The sequence below is a fragment of the Calliphora vicina genome, chromosome 2, assembly GCF_958450345.1.
Source record: "Calliphora vicina chromosome 2, idCalVici1.1, whole genome shotgun sequence".
NCBI classification, from domain to species: domain Eukaryota; kingdom Metazoa; phylum Arthropoda; class Insecta; order Diptera; family Calliphoridae; genus Calliphora; species Calliphora vicina.
In genome coordinates, this window is record NC_088781.1 from 12633866 (window position 1) to 12642170 (window position 8305).

Consider the following 8305-nt stretch of genomic DNA (forward strand, 5'->3'; position numbering starts at 1 on the left):
TCAGCAACATAAAATTTTTGACCTGGAAGTTGCGAAAAATCTGCCAGAACATACGTTTCGTCATCCATTATGCAGCAAGAATATTTTTTTATAAAACTTGACTTCAATTTCCGTGCTCTGTTTTTGGCCTCTAAATTTTTAGTAGCGTTCCTGTCAGGAACTTTTTGAGCCTTGTATGTTTTTAAACCTGCATTAGCTTTAACTTTTCGTACCAAATAGTCCGAGCACTGAGCTAACCGGGCTGCTTTCCTACCGGATGTGTTGGGAGCTCTTTTGAAAATGCGTTCTATTTTTTTGGCTTTAGAAACATCATGTGGACCATTCCTTCTACCTGAACCAGGTTTTCTATCAACTGACAAGTTCTCCCGGTACTGTTTAATAACATTGGAAACAGTTTGACGGCAGACCTTTGTATGCTTGGCCAACTTTTTGTAAGACCAAGTTGGGTTTTGTTGAAAATATTTAATAATTTCAGTACGCACTTTTTTCTGGTCACTCATTTTAATCAGATTAACAAAAAAATTAATATAATTGACATTACACATAATAACTGACATGTTTTTCAAAGGTAACTTGATCAAAAAAAAATTCAAATAATACTTGGGTTAAAAAATGTAATGAAAAACGTGTGTTAAGAATTTTTCGATCTCACTCCTTATATCATTAGATATCCGTATTGTCTATATTAATGACTTAATAATCCAGATATAGTTCAAAAATAGGCCAAAAATCGAGGTTGTCCTGGTTTTTTCCTTATATCTGAGTCATTTGTGGACCGAATTTCTCGATTTTGCAACCGAGTCGGAAGATATTGATGTATGAATCATGTATATAAGTTATTTGTGGGCTTCGGAAAGTTGATTTCAACAGACAGACGGACATGGATTAATCGACTCCGCTATCTATAAGGATCCAGAAGATATATACTTTATAGGGTCGGAAAAAACTTTCTTTAAGAACATACATATAACAATTTTATGTTTTTCTGTAAGTTATCTTTACGGAAAACATTTTGTGTATAAGAAACATGTCCTATTTTTCGAATATGTCGACCCTACGACCTTCGGAATTTGACCTACTTTTTAACAAAAATTCAACTTTGCGCCACATGTTCTAAAATCCCAAAGCTGGGATCAGAAATCGGAAAGCAGCTTTGGCAACCTTGATGTGTTCCCTATTTATATTTTCCTAGCCCCGAAGGAAACGTGGACCCTATGGGCAAAAGTTTCTAAAACTAATATTTGTATCAAAATTTTAATATAATTGCAAATTTTAGGAACAATCTTCTGATCCTCACTTATTCCGAACTAATTTTTTGTTTTACAAAAAAATGTAAAGTCAATCAGATTCAAAAATATACCACTTTAAAACTCCGTCCCTCAAAAATATTGCACTTTTTCATATTGGTAAAAAAAAATTGTATAAATGTTCTTAATATTTTATTCAACAACAAGTTCTGACTTAGTCACATTTTATACTAAAATAAGAAAAAGTGCAATATTTTTGAAGGACGGAGTTTTAAAGTTCAAATTAAATATTACTCATACGAGAAGTTGTCCACCTTAATAAACAATCACTCATACCACACGTAACCTAAAATAATAAAAAATCAAGGGCCGAATTACCGCATTCGATATCGAGCAAAATTTTTTGTGATTTTCGTGTTTGAGTTTATAGCAAGAAATTTAATACCATAGATAAATAGACACATATCAGAAACTCTCCTGTCAAAGACCTAACTCAGTTGTCAAAAACCTAAGTGCTGATAATGTATTAGTAAAAAAGGCTATGTGAAAACAAAAACAACACTCGTATGTGTGATTATTTTGAGTAATTTTTTAGTTTGAGTTTTTTTTTCTAGTTTCCACTCTATGTTGCGATATCGAAATCATTTTTCGATACGATAGCGGACAACGGGACAAATATTTGAAATTTTCAAGTGTTTGATTTTCAATCATGCAAAACTTGCTGGGTAACCAACCTATTCAGCACACACACACTCCCATGCAAACATACATATGTTCCTAAATCGGAACTTATCTACAACTTAATAATCGTATAATACGAGTACGTCGTATATCCATATGAATGGATGTATGAATGAATGTATGTAAGTAAGTACGTATGATGTACATATACATTAATATAACGAAACAAAATAGTAGTAACTAGAATAAAAATCATCATCATCGCAATAATACTCGTAGGAGAGAAATAGCCGAAACCACAAATAGAATAAATACGTTTGTATACGTACACATCTATGAGAGTGTATGGGTACTTTTTTTACGAATACTATTACAACGTATTATTATTTATTTTAGTTTTAAACTTCAGGGCCAATGTTGTCGAGTGGTTAAAAACAAAAGTACTCAAAAAATACAAGTAACTGTGATATAGATTCGTCAGTGTCGAATCAAATCTACACTCCCACTTAAATAGTTTGGCATTTTTTTTATCTAAAATGTTTTATTTTCATTAACAAGTTGCTATCTTTCGGAAAAGTGAAAATAAAATCAATTGTTTTCCGAAATTTTATCAAACTAGATATAATTTTTATCGTAGCTTGAGATGATTATTTTGTCTATAACTTACATAGTTAATATCGAACAGATATGCATATTCTAATGTGTACAGAGTACTTGTGTACCCTCGTCTAAGGTGGAGGTGATGATGGTGATGATGTTTTGGTATATTTTTTTCACTTGCCACATTCGAGTTAGAATGAATGTGTTCGCGCCGAACACTTGTTGTTTGTTAAAACTCAAGTGGTTTTTCATTGTTTTATTATTGCTACTAGGTAAATCACAAGGATTTCAAACTGTGTTGTACACAGAGATACATACATGGATGACATTACTTTACTTATGTTGCAGCAACAATGTTTTTATTAAAAGCAACAAGTTATTGTTGAAATTTAAGTTATTTCGCCCATCATTTGTGACAAGGGTAAAATATATTCATATGTAAATACATACCTTCCTTCCTGCATTAATTTGCATAAATCCTTGTATTTACAATAAGGTGGGTCGATTTGATTCACAAGAAATCGTAGGAGGGGGAAAGTATTTTACGAAGAATTCTAAGCAACTTTGCCCTAGAAACCATGGGTCTAAAATAGATTTTGATATTGCGGAAATTCATGAGTTAAATCGTTAATAACTTTGTAAATACAGTGATTTTAAGGAAAATACTCACAATTTATACGAAAAATATATTTTTAGTATAAAAAAACTCAATATCTTAAATCGTTAATAGCTTCGGAAATACTGTGATTTTAAGGGAAATAAACTCAATATGTGATCACTCATACTTTATAGCAAAAATCGATTTTTAGTATAAAAAACTCAAAACTTTTTTAATCGTTAATAACTTCGTAAATACTGCTATTTTCAGAAAAATAAATCTCTGATCACTCATATTCAATACCATATTCATATTTAATATGTACTCTTATTTAATACCAAAAATTGATTTTTAGTAGAAAACAACTCAAATAAAAACAAATAAGAAAGTATGGTCGGTCAAGCCCGACCATATAATACCCTACACTAAGAAAAAGAGCAAAAAAAATGTTTCTTTTAAAATTTCAATAATTTATATTTTTGAGTGATTTTTGGAAGTGGGCCTTATAATATGGGGGCTATGACCAATTATGGACCGATCACCATGAAATTAGGTCGTGTGATTTATGTCTATATTAAAGTTAACTATGTTGAATTTTGTGTGTTTACCAACATTTTTAAGCGATTTAAGCACGTTAAAGTGATTTTCGGAAGCGGGTCTATATGGGAGCTATGACTAATTATGGACCGATCGTAACAAAATTTGGTGACATGAATTTTGTGTATATAAAACTTATTTGGAGCGGAATTTGTGGAGATACATATATAAATTAAACATTTATGACCGATAAAGTCCAATTTCGGGAGGACATTTGTATGGGGGCTAGGTGAAATAATGGACCGATTTCAACCAGTTTCAATAGGATTGGTCCTTGAGCCGAAAAAATAATATGTATCAAATTTCATCGAAATATCTTCAAAATTGCGACCTGTACTCTGCGCACAAGGTTTACATGGACAGCCAGCCAGCCGACCAGACGGACATCGCTTAATCGACTCAGAAAGTGATTCTAAGTCGATCGGTATACTTTAAGGTGGGTGTTAGACTAATATTTTTGGGCGTTACAAACATCTGCACAAACGCATAATACCCTCCCCACTATGGTGGTGTAGGGTATAAATAGATTTTTGGTATAAAAAAACTCAAATATTTTAAACCGTTAATAACATTGTAAATCCTAGGATTTTGAGGTAAATAAATTCAATCTGTGATCACTAATATTTTATACCAAAAATCGATTTTTAATATAAAAAACTCAAAACTTCTTAAATCGTTAATAACTTTGTAAATACTATGATTTTAAGGAAAATAAGCTCAATCTGTGATCACTCATATCTTATACCAATAATAAATTTTTTTAAAAACCTCAAATATCTTAAATCGTTAATAACTTCATAAATACTTTGATTTTGAGGAAAATAAGTTTAATCTGTGATCACTCATATTTCATAACAAAAATCGATTTTTAGTATAAAACAAATAAGAGAGCTATATTCGGCTGTTCCGAATCTTATATACCCTTCACAAAATTGTACTTCAAAATACAAATTTTAAGTAGTTTTTTCCAAAGTAGATTTTTTAATTTTTTGGAAAAAAAAATTTTAAAATTTTTTTTGTTTTTTTAATTTTAATTTTTTTTTTGTTTTTTTCAATATTTAGCGAAAAAAAATCTTTTGGTGAAAAAAAATTCGGGTTAAAAAAATATTTTTTCCGATTCGAGGTTGTCCTGTTTTTTTCGTTATATCTCGTTATAGAAATTTGTGGACCAATTTTATTGATCTTAAATAGCAACCGAGCCGGAAGAATTCCGGAGATATTGATGTATGAATCGTGTATGTAAGTTATTTATGAGGGCTTCGGAAAATTGATTTCAACAGACAGACGGACATTGCTTAATCGACTGCGCTATCTATAAGGAAATTACAAACGGAATGACAAACTTATACATAGTCTTCTCACGAAGGTGAAGGGTATAAAAACTCAAATATTGTGAAGATAAATCCGGGTAAACAGTTTGGTACTTTTTTAAAATATGAATACCGATCTATATCACAAAGAATTTCCGCAAAATGTAGTATGTATTTTGTAAATACAAACTTGATGGGTGTTCAAGAGTGAAAAGGGAAATTAGTAGTTTTTCTCCTAATGGTATATATTATTATACCCTTCACCATGAGTGGCAAGGGTATATATAAGTTTGTCATTCCGTTTGTAATTTCTACATTTTTCATTTGCGACCCCACAAAGTCGATATAGCCATGTCCGTCCGTCTGTGTGTTGAAATCAACTTTCTGAAGCCCCCAAATAACTTACATACACGAATGATACATCAATATCTCCGAAATGGCTGAGATATAAGGAAAAAAACCAGGACAACCTCGATTTTTGACCTATTTTTCACCCATATCTGGACTACTAAATCATTAATATAGACAATATGGATATCTAATGATAGATATTTCAAAGACCTATGCAACGACTTATATAAGACCATAGTAAGTTGGACCTACAATGGGTCAAAATCGGAAAAAATATTTTTTAACCCGAATTTTTTTTTTCACAAAAATTTTTTTTCACTAAATATTAAAAAAAAAATTTAAAAACTAAAAAAAAAAAAATTTTTAAATTAAAAAAAAATTATTAAATTTAAAAAAAAAATTTTAAAATTTAAAAAAAAAAAAATTTTAAAATAATTTTAAAAAACAATTTCGAAAAAACAACTGGAAAAAATTATATTTTTTGTGAAGGGTATATAAAATTCGGCACAGCTCTCTTACTTGTTAATTATTAAACTTATCAACATAAAAGTTAACTGATGTATATCGAAGTGAAGTTGAACTTAAACATAGGGAGAATTAATGGTATTTTTTCTTTCTTCTAATTGCACTTTTATAATAATGTACCCAGAAACATGAAATGAGGAGTCGCAGAACAAAGGGTACTTTTTTCAAAATTTAAAAATTTTGGGAAATTGATTTTTTCTAGAATATAAAAATACCAAAAAAATCAATTTGTATGCGGATCCTCAAATAGAGCATATATACAAAGGGGGTAATTATTGGTACTTTTTCTATATTCTTATTTACAGTATAAAAACGGTGTTTCGACGTTTGACATCATAACTGTTTATAGATTATTTGTTACATATTATATAGTCGCAGACAAATATTTTTACACTTTCGATGGCAAACTACCAAAAAAAAATCAGAAACATGAAAGGAAAAGAATTTTAAAATTTTTGTAAGAAAATTACTTAGTTTTTAAAAAATTTTAGAATGATTTTCATATAAAAAATTGAAAATTGTTTTATCAAATACATAATTGTCAAAAATTAAGCTTTACCGAGCTGGTTAACTTTAAAATCTTTAATTTGTATATACCTAAAACTTAACTAAATCATTTAAATACAATAAAACAAATTTCAGTAAATAATTCTTTGATGTAGCATAATTCAAGTTAAAACCACCGCACCACAATTCTTAACTCATTGAACATAATTTTAACCTTAGTTGTACACATGCACGTTCCCATTAACGATTATGAATACCAAGAAATTCATAATCTTAAGGATACTTTAGGTTCAAATTCAAGCTAAAACCAAACTGTTCATGCTAAATACGAAACTGCTTTTCAATTTGTACACAACTCTTTGAGAGCGAGAATTTCAAAGTAATTTCATTTTTAAAATGAAAAGCTCTCTTTATTATTTCCGGATTACAAGTGAACTGTGTTTAAATATTTATACTCATATGTAAATTGAAATTATTACACTTGAATAAATGTTGTTTATTAACTAGGTATGAGTTGTTTATCTTCATTGTTTATATTGTGTATATGTAGTACATACGGTGACAATAAGCAACAATGTGTCAGTTTCCTTAAGGACTATTTTTTGTTTAATGATTTTTGACAGGACACGCCATTGTGTGTGTACAACCTTTCATCTTAAAATAAACGTAAATTCAGGGTTCCTTTAATTTCTATGCATTGAACTTTGTTTTAAAATGAAGAATTCCAATCATAGATAAATACCCATAGATCGGAAACTCTGCTGTCATAGACCTAAGTCAGTTGTCAAACGCCTAAGTGGTGAGAATGTATTAGTAAACAAAATATGTGAAAGCAAAAACAACAACTCGTATGAGTGATTATTTTGAGGAATTCTTTAGTTTGGGTTTTTTCCTAGCCTCCGCTCTATGTGTATTTCTCAATGATTCCAATATTTTGCTATTCTAAATTCTTAGAAATAAACATATTTAGTATCAAACAAAATCCTAATTAATCATACCATGTTTCAATGTGCATTAACTGGAATCAGAATAAATACAATTTTATATAACTGGTCCTTCATTAAGCACTTCCTATATTTAAATTTAAATAAAAATTTGAAATCGATGCCATTATGTATGGAATATAACATTGTGAAATTATTTATCTTCACTGGGTGGCGCGTATCTGAAATGTCCAATTTTCCATGACTGTGGTGCATAAATCTGTCTGAACTTGCGGAACTTTGACCGAACAGGACACCAATTTGTGACAGCAATTTTATCATTTGCAAGTCTTGTTGAACGCTATATCCGTCCATGACGATATGGCAACACAAACTGAATAAATGGCACCCAATGCGACAGATATAGCTTCAACAATGTTGGCGCTATCAACGTTTGGAAGTCCCTATTGGCAAACCCTTTAAAAACTATCAAAACTAAACTAAATTTACTTAAACACATCGAAATTAATCTCAAATAGTGTGTTCATTCAATTACTTGCAAATGGAGTTTCGAAGTACATAATTAACTAAATTTAAGCTTAATTTACTAAACTTTTAATTCAGAATTAAAGATTCGAAAGAATTAATTCATATTTCTATTTTCGAAATCAAAATAAATTGTATCCTGTAACGTACAAAAGTCAATCCATCGACTTAAAATAATCAATACTAATATAATAATCAATATATAAATAATAATCAATATATAAATACTAGTATATTGTTGTTAAAAATTCCCAAATAGTTTATGTGAATGTTAATATAAGACATCTAAGAAAAACGAGAACAAGGAGGCTATAATCGAAGTCCCGATCTACTTATACTTTGCTCCCGGATAACAAAGCATAATTAGATGAGACATTTATCTCGTAGGATTGTACGCATTCTTAGTCATAGCCAATGAGA